The sequence below is a fragment of the Lissotriton vulgaris genome, chromosome 8 (assembly GCF_964263255.1).
Source record: "Lissotriton vulgaris chromosome 8, aLisVul1.2, whole genome shotgun sequence".
Classification (NCBI taxonomy): domain Eukaryota; kingdom Metazoa; phylum Chordata; class Amphibia; order Caudata; family Salamandridae; genus Lissotriton; species Lissotriton vulgaris.
The window spans coordinates 1,347,915,445-1,347,927,597 of NC_141696.1; positions in this window are offsets into that span (position 1 = coordinate 1,347,915,445).

The window sequence follows — 12,153 nt, forward strand, 5'->3', positions numbered from 1 at the left end:
GGGAGCTGTGCATTCCTTCTTTTTTACACTGTGCTACTAGGGCGCATGCACTGGACCCCGGTAAATAAAAGCCCTACCTGTCTCTATTTTTGTTTATAAGGCTAACTATAATGCCCCTCTAACCTTTGGTTTATTCCGTGAAAAAAAAAAAAAAATTATATATATATATATATATATATATATATATATATATATATGTCTGCATATGTATTACCTACTGGCGGTCACCAGTAGGTATATATAGTTAGGATTTTTTCTCTATGGAACTTTTGAAAATTCTATGTCTAATAACTTTGGCGTTTGTGGACGGAATCGGCTGAGATTTTCAGGAAAATGGCACATTTTGTTTCTGATCAGCCCCTGAAAATGTGGGGGGGTTCGTCAAGGGGGGGCCGAGAAAAAAGGGGGGTCCTAAAACACGTTTTTCCCATTCATTTTTCCATAGGGCGTTTGGCCTCACTTTTAGCTCGAACTTCTGAATGGATTTGCACGAAACTTGGCAAAATTGTAGGGACTGTTAGCCCGATGTGCCTTTGCTGGGTCTCAATATATGTGCTCCAGTGGATTTTGAGAAATTAACATTTAAAAAAACAGATATATCTGTGACAGCGTACCGGATAGCGCACCACGTACTTTTCGCGTAACGGAGCTTTGCGAAGCGAAGCTGATTGGCTCTCCGGTGTCTGTCAACATTCTAAACAGTCCGTAGCGGTCGCCATCTTGTCTCTCGGTAGGATCGAGAGACAAGAGGAGGCCAGAACGAAGGGGCAAATGCCCATAAGGGGGCATTGTAGATCCTCCTTGACCCCCTAGGTTTGATGTGGAGGCTTTAAAAGGGCCCGCCGTGCAAAAAAAAAAAAAAATAATGTTTTTTTCGTGGGGTGCGCCCAGTTCGCGTACTGGAAAGCGGTCTGGGGAGCGTACTATAAGGAAACAAGAATGATTGACTTTTAACTTATTGTATGTTTATCAATTGTTCATTTTGTTGTTTTTTTATTTATTTTTTTATTTACGTAGCAACATGTAGGTACCAATGCAAAGTCTATAAATTAATAAACGCCGTCTCCTTTGTAGATATCTTGCCTGTTGTTAAAGAAGTTATTGAGGTATATGGAATTCATACCATAGTCTGTCTGGAAAGCCGAAACAACATGGAGGCAGGAGATGATAAAGAGATGTTAAATACACATTGGGGATTATATAGTGGGAGAAAGGAAGTAACTATGAACAAAGTTAGTATGTAACACCAAAAAGTTGCACAGTATATTTAAAGTCTGACTTCACGTTATAATCAATTTGCTACTAGTTTACAATATACATATAAAAATAAATAATGTGTCAAACAATTTTTGAATTAAGAAATAAAAATTTATTATTCAGATTGTTTTTCAAAATGTAAAAGAAATTGTAAAAAATCATGATCATTTTTTTCTTCATTTTCCAGTAGAAAATCTACTGCATCTACACATTGCACAAGTTCATTGTTTATTGTATCGTCGTAGAAATCCTGGTCAACTTCCGTCTCCTTTTGTGTTTCTGTTTCAAGTTATTTTCTTGTCCTTCCATTTTGAATTCTGAAAAATGAATTTTTTAAAAATATATCAGAACAGATAGGGCACTGTTGGGTTTCAGTACAGACAGGCAGTTTGGTTATTTAAACAGTGTTTTTTTCTTTGGGCAGTGTATGGTATCAAATTGGAAGTAGAAATATGAAGAAAATTATCAAATAAACTCTTAAACTCTTAGTCAATTCTGAATTATACTAGAGAAGTCTAACTCTATCCTTAACTCAGGGCCGGCGCTAGGCATGGGCAGCGTGGGCTGCCGCTCAGGGCCTCGCACTCAGCCCACCAGCATGGGACCACGCACTGGTGATGTGTCCTTTTGTTTTCCTGGAGATCTATCACAAAGAAAGGTGTCACCTGCAATTAAGGTCTATTGGAGGGGGCTCCCTCCTTGGGCCTCTCATGGATGGTGTCAGGAGGTATAGGGGAGGGAGAAGGAGACGCTCCCTCAATTGCAAGGAGACCATTCACAGACACTGTGGGGGCCCATTGTCCAGCATTTTGGCGCACCCTCAGTTTTAACTTTTAGACCACTATCAATTCTCACACCTATGAAGGTGTGAGAAATGCGTGTGGAGTAAAAGTTAAAACTGTGCGGGCGTCAAAATGCTGGACAATGGGGCCCCCACAGTGTCTGTGAATGTTCTCCTTGCAAGGGGCCACTTATGTAAATTGGAGGGGGCCTCGCGCACGTTCCCTTTTAGCCAGGGCCTTGCAAATCCTTGGACTGGCCCTGCCATAACTAAAACAGAGAAGTTTATTTTATTCTATAAGTATTACAGAGTGATAGAATATAACTGTCAGAAAATGTTTTTCTAATTAGCTTTCAGTACAGAACATACTTCAGTTTTAAAAATAATATCTTACCTTTTAAATATAACTTGAAGTTATCAGTTGATTTTTAGTTGTTATGCACTTCACGAAGTAGTAGTCTAAATGGCTGTGTTTCTCTCTCTTTGTTTATATATATATTCAGGTACATAACCAATCAAATGTCATGATATATTAGTAGAAATTGAAAGTAATATTTTAATTGGTTGTCATTTCCAACACTTCCGATATGTTTTGTGAAGTAATTTACCTCAGGGATTTTAGAGAGTTCTACATACTAAATGGCTAAATGGTATTCCTACGAAATTTGTGAAAATGGTAGGGATTGGTATGTAGTATGAGCTAATGTTTAATTGGTGAAAGTGTCTCCAGTGGTTTTTCTGTAAATTACTTTCCCACCTTTTTTGAGCGAGTGCTTGTCAGTGCGTTTCCCGGTACGCGAACCTGCAGCGTTACGGGAGTCCTCCATTTTGTGTTTCGGTAGAATTGAGATACAAGATGGAGGGTAAATAATGTTCAGAATGGGTAGATTGGGGTACTTTAGACGTATCCTGTCTCCCTAAGTTTTCTGAGGGTGGCTGAGGAGGCTCATATATGTCGAGAAAAAAAAATGATTATTTTCGCGTGGTTAGCTGCCGGTACGCGAACTGGGTAGCGAACCGGGAAGCGAATATAAGTGAAAATAAGAGAAAAAAGGTATATTCGAAATTTCAAAAGAGTAAACTAAGTTAAGGTAGCTCTGAAAAGAGCTTTTGGGTTCTGTGTAAGTTCTAGAAACTTATAAGTAGGAACCAATACACATTCTTATTCTACACAATGCTAACCGGGAAGCGAATCAAAAGAAATAGAGGATGCTAGAGTGCTAAACATTCTAGCAATTTTTTTTAAAAGGGAAGGTAGTTCTGAAAAGAACTTTTTTTTATTATTTTTGATGTTTTATATTTTTTTGTGTTTTTTTTAGGAAGGGGAAACAAAAATGATTCACTTCAAAGGGCTCAACAGGAGCAAAAAAAAAAAAATTACTCTCTTGGACGTTTTGGACATTGATGATTTTCAAATGATCTATTTATTAAAGTAATACTCATCTCTCCACATGAAATTAATTTTCCACAAGCTACACATGTCAATCTCATCTGCCCAAAGTTCTTTTGGAGATTTGGGACCGTTTCCCTTGCCTCTGACTCACTTATTGCTAAGTCATTGGTGGATGTTTTAGCCGGTCGGGGGTTATCCACCAAATCTCGAAGTTGTGCTTTAGAATAATTAAGAGGGTGCCAACTCTCCATGTGCCGATGCATGGTATGATTACCATAGCTATATTTTTTTTCGGTCCCTCTCAAGAGTTTTTTTTTGCAGATGAGGCAGGTAACGTACCTGGCATTTACTTTCTTTTCATGAGAAGGAAAAGAAAAAAATTGCCAGATAAAATTCACTTTCACATGGGACGTCCTTGGCATTTCTTTCAGAAAGCCACTTGTCCCTTGCTCCTGTTCCTCGTCTTCCTCTTCTTCTTCTTCTTGTTGGAAGATGACTTGGCTAGTCGGTCCTCTCTTCTTTGGTGGTGGTGGAGGTGGTGGAGATCCACCAGCTGCAGCTAATACAAATGCCATGTCTAAGCAAACAAAAACAGGTCTTTCTCTCATAAAAATGAAAGTCGGAGTGAGGAAAAAAGGTGGGACTTTCATCGTTTGAGAAAAATAAATGTTCTAAACCAATGAAAAGTGTTTATTTTACGTCATATGATCAAGCGTTCCATCATTAGGAAACTAAAAGTAAAATGAACCAATGAAAAGTTTTATGAACTAGTCACATGACCTGTTATGCTTACGTTCCGCGTTCCGCGCCGCGCCTCGTTTCCGGGGCTTTACGTTTCGCGCCTTGGTTCGCGTTCCAGAACGCTTCTGGGTGCGCTAACGCAGCACGTCATAAGGGGCATTACGTAGTAACGCGATATGTTGCGTTTACGGGACGCGGCACGATGTGCCTTTCTAACGCGGTATTTGTACTAACGGAACGTTTACCGGTTCACGGACAAGGCAGCGAAACAAGAAAAAATAATTTAAACTATAATATAAATTGAATTTAAAAAATATAATACAAATATATATAAAATATATTTGTGAATTAGAATAAGAATATATGTTACAGCTATAGATATTAGCTTTAAAAAAAAACAATGACATTCACTGAAAAAACCATCGGTTATAGACCATATATAGTTAGGGATTAGCATTTACAAAACCAAGAAAATTCACTGAAAAAACCATTGGTTATAGAACATATATAGTTAGGGATTAGCATTTACAAAACCTTAATTTACTCGCACAAAACCATAGAAATTCGCATATATAGTTAGTTGCAATAACTATATATCGCGCACCCGCAATCCACTGCTGATGATGTCACATATTACATCATTCATGACATGGTCAGTGACATCACTGATGACATCACTGATGACATCATCCAGTGATTGTATGTTTCTGTAAAGTTAAAATATGTCTTACATATTGAAGAATGAGTGGATGTATTAGTGACTGGATGAAGGATTTAGTAGGTGCATGACTGACTGTATGAGAGAGTGATTAAATGTGTCTCACTGAGTGCATGGGTTAGTGACTAAACTGTCTTAATTTGTGCATCATTATGTCTGTTGTTCTGTAAACTGCTGCATGTGTTAATCAGTAGCTATATGAGTAACTATATGGGTTATTGATTGGTTGCCCAAGTATTTGTATGGGAGACTGAGTATGTGTGTGGGTGGCTGGGAGGTGTATGACTCTGTGCATAGATGTGTGAGCAGTTGATTCACTAGATGTATAGGTTCAAACGTGCATGTGGAAACAGCTGTATGGGCGGTTGACTGTGTGCATGAGTGTATTGGTGAGTGAATGGATATCTCAGTGCTACATGTCAAAGTAGGTACATATGTAAAACACAGCACATGTGAGAGTTGACATATATAAATAACTGTGCATAAGAGCCAGTGAATGTGTGAGTGGCTGTATGGATCATTGTGAACTTGTATCAGGGATTGTATAAGAGAGTAAATATGTGTTAGTATATGTTTGAATAAGTAAGGTGTGTATAACTGTATAGTTGAGGAAATGGATGTGTGATTGATTCTTTGCATGACTGACTAGGTGTGTGAGTAACTCCATGGATGAGTGACAGTCTGTGAGTGTCTGTTTACACTGATTGTATCTAAGGTTATATTAAAGTCTGAAGAGGTTCATCGTATTATCACATGAATGATATCATCAGTGATGTGATCAGTAATGTCAAATGAGATGTTATCAGTGATTTCATCAGTGATGTCATTTGAGATGTCATCAGTGATGTCATCAGTGATGTCATTTGAGATGTTATCAGTGATGTCATTTGAGATGTCATCAGTGATGTCATCAGTGATGTCACTGACCATGTCATGAATGATGTAATATGTGACATCATCAGCAGTGGATTGCGGGTGCGCGATATATAGTTATTGCAACTAACTATATATGCGAATTTCTATGGTTTTGTGCGAGTAAATTAAGGTTTTGTAAATGCTAATCCCTAACTATATATGTTCTATAACCAATGGTTTATTCAGTGAATATATATATATATATATATAGTATATTGATATATATATATATATATATATATATATGTTCACTGAAAAACACAAATGTTAAAGTAATGTTATAGCTAAGTGAATATGTCAGTGACAACATTAACAATTTGAACTAAAAAAATTCAGCAGTTATACTTAGCAGAGCTAACTATAACTTGCGCCCCCGCCATGAACTACTTATCTGCTTATAACTTCACATATTACATCACTCATGACATGTTCTAAGACATCATTTATGACATCACTGATGACATCTGTAGTGACCGGATATTTTTTCATATTTTCGAGTGATGGTGACTTTAGTCGACTACCATGCTAGTATAGTGGATAGATCCCTATTTTCATTCTATTATTAGGATTAGCCTGTTGACTCTGACGTAATTCAGTGCTCCTTTCATTGTTTTTGAGCCTGAAGACTTATATTAGGTGGTAGATGATTTATTCCTGATTCTATATTGGTAGGGCTTGCCTATGTACTTTGACAGAGTTATGCGTCTCTTTCCTTCTTTTCCGGGCCTACAGGGCCCAAACGAGAGAGACTCTTTTTTCTTTCCTGCCTCGGCTGCTCGAGGCGTTTGTAGGTCAAAAGTGATATTTTAGTTATGAGCTGTTGCACGCTGGAGAGGAACCGGTCAGAGCTGGCCCTTATCGGAGGAATGTAAACGGAGCTCGGGTTTAAGACGCAACAACAGGTGGCCACTGTGGGAGCGTCGAGAGTCCGGGGCCTGGTACAGGAGTCTGGTGGGCGGCAGGTTACTGTCTGGAAATTTACACGAACGAAGGGCTCTCTATATTATCGAAACACAGCAAAGTAGAACACACAGATGACAGAGAGGAGAAGGCAGTTAACAATTGCCAATTGCAGACGACAGTTGGAGTATGGAGTAATCGAGGGCTGATGATCTTTTGGAGAGACTGAAGTTACATTGTGAGTCAGTCTATTAGAGCAGTTGGAGATAGTTAAGCGGCGGAGTTAAAATAATCAGAGTGAAGAAGTTAGTTGATCAGATGGTTTCCAGAGCGGCTGAAACTATATCATTAGATTGAAGTCGGGAGGTGAAGACAGTTCGTGAGAGAGAGAGAGAGAAAGCAGAACTGAGCCACAGAGATCAGAGACGAAGAAGACGAGGGAGAGAAGGGCTCCAGTGCTTTGAAGAGGCATAGCGGTGCAGACGTGTATCCGTGGGTGCAGAGTAGAATCTGAGATGAGCCAAGGCACAGACGAGAGAGGGACCCAGATGACAGCTAGAACCGGACTCCGTAATTATAAGGTGAAGTCTGTCCTGCTATTATAGTGTATCTATGCTAATTCTTTCCTTTACTTTTCAGGCTATGCTTAGATTGTTAGGTAGTATTGTGACTTTATAATATAATGTTTTCTTTGTATGTTATTGTGTAATAAAAGGACCCCAGTTTGTAATGAACACATGCTTAATTATTATTTCTTTGTGACCGAACTAACCTTTCTTTACAGCCAGGTGCTATCGTATGGAAGGATGGGTGATTCCCTTCCTACAGGTAACTGATGCGGGAGATTGATGTGAGTTTTATGTCAAGGAATAATCCTTAAGTGTGACAATTGACAGTTCTTGTGTGAGAGGATCGGATTTCCTATCTATCACATGAGGGATATTAATTATTTTCCTATTGGTGTGTAAAGAGACCCCAATACATAGTAATTGCACTTGAGAGTTGTTTACTACGACGGAATTAACCTTTCGTTTTAGCCAGGTACTGACAGGTAACTGAGAAATGGAAGAGAGGGTAGTTTTGATAAGAATTAACTTCCAGTGAATATTAGGTATTCAGAAACTTTCCCAATAGAGAGAGAGAGAGAGAGCAGGAGGTATTAATAGGATAGTGGGGACACTATAAAGAGAGATCGCTCAGGATAGGGCGTTACATACTGGAGCTGCTCCCCGAGAAGCGAGGGGGTAGAGTAGTCTGGGCCGGATTGTCGCGGGGCTACAAGTGGGGACACTATAAAGAGAGATCGCTCAGGATGGGCGTTATATACTGGAGCTGCTCCCCGAGAAGCGAGGGGGTAGAGTAGTCCGGGCCGGATTGTCGTGGGGCTACAGGGTAAGATCATAGGATGGGATATGAAATTCCGTAGTTATTAGTGACTATTCCTAGTAACCACATTAGATCTAGTAGTATTTTTGATGATATAAGCTTGTATATTGCGAGCGCCCCATTCCCGGGTTAGTATTAAGGAATCATTGTAAATAGGGTCCGGGAAGGGATGGTGTTACGTTTTAGCCGGGTTGGTTATATCTAGGTTGGTGGGTAATTTTTGGTCTGAGAATCCAGTCATTACACATCTCAAATGACATCATTAATGGCATCATCCAAGCTTCTTTGGTACACAATATTCCATAAACTAGTATGTGATTAGATGAAGAAAAATGCAAAAAACAGCAGCAGACCCTATAATGCCGCACCTAAAGTCCAGTTCCAAAAGTTAGTCCTATTTCTTGTGTATATATTTTTTGTGCTGCCCACCCCAACGCCAGCTGCTGTTTGGCGTTGCTGTGCTTTCCAGATCAGTTAGTTGGTTTGTTCGATGTTTATGGAGGCGCACCAAATAGAAGTCCAAACAAAACGTTTCATTTAGGTAGTAGAAAAATTCTTTATTTATCTTTATCCGTTCTTAAAATACAGATCACCAAGTAGTGTACAAAAAGGTCAGCCAACGCATTTCACTCCCTACTAGGGAGTTTCTTCAGGGCACTGCGGTCTTTTTGCCAACTTGGGGTGAAGTAGTTCCCTTTTTCAAACTAATTCCTTATCGATCCTGCACTTACTTATTCTGATATCGATCTTTTTCCAGTGTAGTGCATTTCTTCCCTTATATGTCTCCACGCTTCTAACGTTGGCAGATGCTGCCTCTAATTAATTCTGGAAATCCAATTATTTGTTTCCTTGCCCTTGTCTATATGAGGTCGTTGTGGTACTTTATCTTCGGCGTTTAGAGTCTTCACCGTGGCGGCATGGCTGGTTCCAAGTAGTATGTGATTAGATGCCTGAAAGTAACTACAGAACTGGTAACATCCAGATTGGACTATTGTAATGACCTATACTTGGGCATTAACAAGGGTCTTATGCAACGTCTGTATTTGGTGCAAAAGGCTGGGGCCAGACTGGTGATGAATTTCTTAAAATTTCATCCAGTCACAGCTGCAATTAGGTCACTGCACTGGTTGCCTTCAGATCAAAGGATCCTTTTCAAGTCCCTCTGTCTGACTCATAAGGCCTATTATGGCTTAGGTCCTGATGGTATCAAGTCGATGTTTCAGCGATATGTTCCTAGTAGGTCTCGCCGCTCCTCTAATAAAAACCTGTTACTGCTCCCTAAGTTTAGAAAATCCAGGTGGGAAGGTAGAGCCTACTCGCTGACTGCGGCAAGACTGTGGAACTCCCTCCCGAAAAAGCTCTCTGGTCAACCATCACACTCCATCTTTCGCAGGAGCTTAAATACCAGGCTCTTCTCACATAATTCAGTATGAGCGTGTTGTCTACTCTGCTGCCTCTGTTAGCTGCATTTAGCGCCTTGATGCCCTTGGGCTTAGTTCACGCTGTATAAGTTTAATACTTACTTACTTACTTACAGAACAGCTCAGAATAATATGAAGCATCCTCAATCCCACCACAGATACAACTCCCTGTAGCAAGTTTGTGTTATGTGCAACACTGACCCTATATCATACACCCCACATGTAGCCTAGTTCACATTAACAATCACCCAGAGAAATATGGGAAATCCTCATTGCACAAGCTATTCAATATTTATACAACTATTCAGAGAAAGCCAAGTTCCTCAAAATACTCACCATCTATTGCAACATTAATGCCCTATAATGAACATCTTTTATCTGCATCAAATCCCTCAGAGTCAGCAACACTACATTAAGAAATGAAGTTGGTATGAGTAGAAAGGTAGGTACTGTAAACAGTGTTTATTCTATTCAGTGTGTGCCCATACCTCTAATGCTAAGGAATTCACACATGACAATATTCTCCATCAATTACACCAATTGACCAATTGTAGATCTAGTAATGTAGTATACACTACTTGGTGCCCTTGTTGCCTTCAATATATTGGCCAGACATCAAAAATCCTCCAAAAATGTATCATACAACACAAGAGTGACATCCATTTCCCCATTTCAAATAGGACAATGCCTTCTTGGTTGCTTATTTCCTTTCAATCGTTATTCGGTTTAAAAAACCTTGTAAGATACAGTACATTTGATCATAATACATCATATCACAATAAAAAAAGAAAATGTGTTTGAATACATAAAAATAGCGGGTGGATAAAAATATCGACACACTTCCTTTGCATATAATACATAGAATTCAATTTATTTCCCAGATTGTCCACTTGGGGGTAACTTGGTCCTAGTCGGCCCCTCTAATGTACAAGAACACTGAATAAATACACAGAATAAAACAATAAATTAAACATCTGTTTTTGTTAAAAGTGTACACCAGAACAGTAAAGCAAGCAGCACTTTAGCAGCTAACAGTTGACACAGTAACATGGTAAACTAGCCTATTTCCTTAAGTTTTTTGGTCTTTCATCTTCCTAATCAAGGCTACGCATAAGAGGAAACGGCTCAGGCTGAACACAATCGGTTGGGCAGTGTCTCCCTTAAAAATTCTGAGCCCAACCTTAATTTGTCGGAGGCCTAGCTTTTTACAGATTGGCTTTAGCCATTTTTTCCTGGCTTTAAGGTATGGTGGGCATATAAATAAAACATGGGACACATCCTCTTTCAGCCCCATCTCGCAAAACTCACATATATCGGAGCCAGCGGCCCCGGCCAACCCCTTATTGCAGTTCCAGCTAGTTGTCCTTTCTTTTAATTGCAAAATACCATACCGGAACTTTAAGTATAGGCTTTTGGCCAATGGAGGGTAAATTTCGTCCATAAGGGGCTCTAATTGCATGGTCACTTTTAATTCAAAAAATTTCGAGGTTAGAGTCCCTGTTCTGGGGTTTGATAGCACTGAGTCTCTAATATAGTCCCAGTACCTTTGTTTCAAGATCTTTTTTGAGCTATTTGTAAGAGAATCAGGGTCAAACCAAAAATCACTTAACCCTAGTTTTTCAAACCATTTTTGACGTACTCTAACCATGGCAAATGCGTGATATTCCTTATAGCCAGTATCTCTTTCAATGCTTCTTTGTAATCAGTCAGCTCCTCAGTGGACCATAAGCGGACTCAATAGAGCAGCGGACGAAGAGAAGCATAGTCATCTGTACGTCGAAAGTTGAGGTCCCATAATACGGGTGTCAGTGGTGTTGACCCAGGTATCCCTAAGAGTTGCCTATTAAAGGAATTTTTCCTCACTCGGAAAGTATCCTTTAAAGCATAAGCCCAGAGATCCGCGCCATAAAGTGAAGATGATTGCACTTTGTACTTGAATAGTTCAATAGCTGGTGAGACTGCTTTAAAATGGCTATTCTTATGCCTCTTTAAAATCGGACACTGATTTTGAGTCAGCCTTAATTTTGAGTTCTCCAATTGTGTTTTCCATGTAACGTTACTGTCTAAAATGATACCCAGGTATTTAAAATTGGGGACTTCTTCAATGGGTTCGTTATTTATCTTAAAAACTTTACTAAAACCTTTATGAGGGTTGATTGTCATAACTTTTGTTTTTGAGGAATTGATTTCTAGTTCCTTGTCATGGCAATAAAAGCTAAATTTATTTAAAAGGTTTTGATGCCCCCTGGGTGTCCGAGAGATTAAAATGGTGTCGTCTGCAAACAACAATGCCAGAACGGCTTGCCCACTCAATTTGGGAGAGTCATGCTCGCAGCCCAAAAGAGTGTCGGGGATGTCATTGACGTATAAGGAGAATAAGGTAGGTGCCATTACGCACCCTTGCCTTACCCCTTTCGCTATTTTTATCTTCTCACTGACTTCTCCGTTTGGTCCCCATCTAACTCGTGCATAGTTATTCTCGTGAAGTCTAATTAAAATTTGAAGGATGTTCCCGGGGACGCCCATCTTGTTTAATGTCTTCCATAGGGCTACCCTTGGAACCATATCGAAAGCTGCCTTCAAATCAACAAAAGCCACGTATATATGGGAACTTCTTATAATCGTATATTTCCAGACTAAA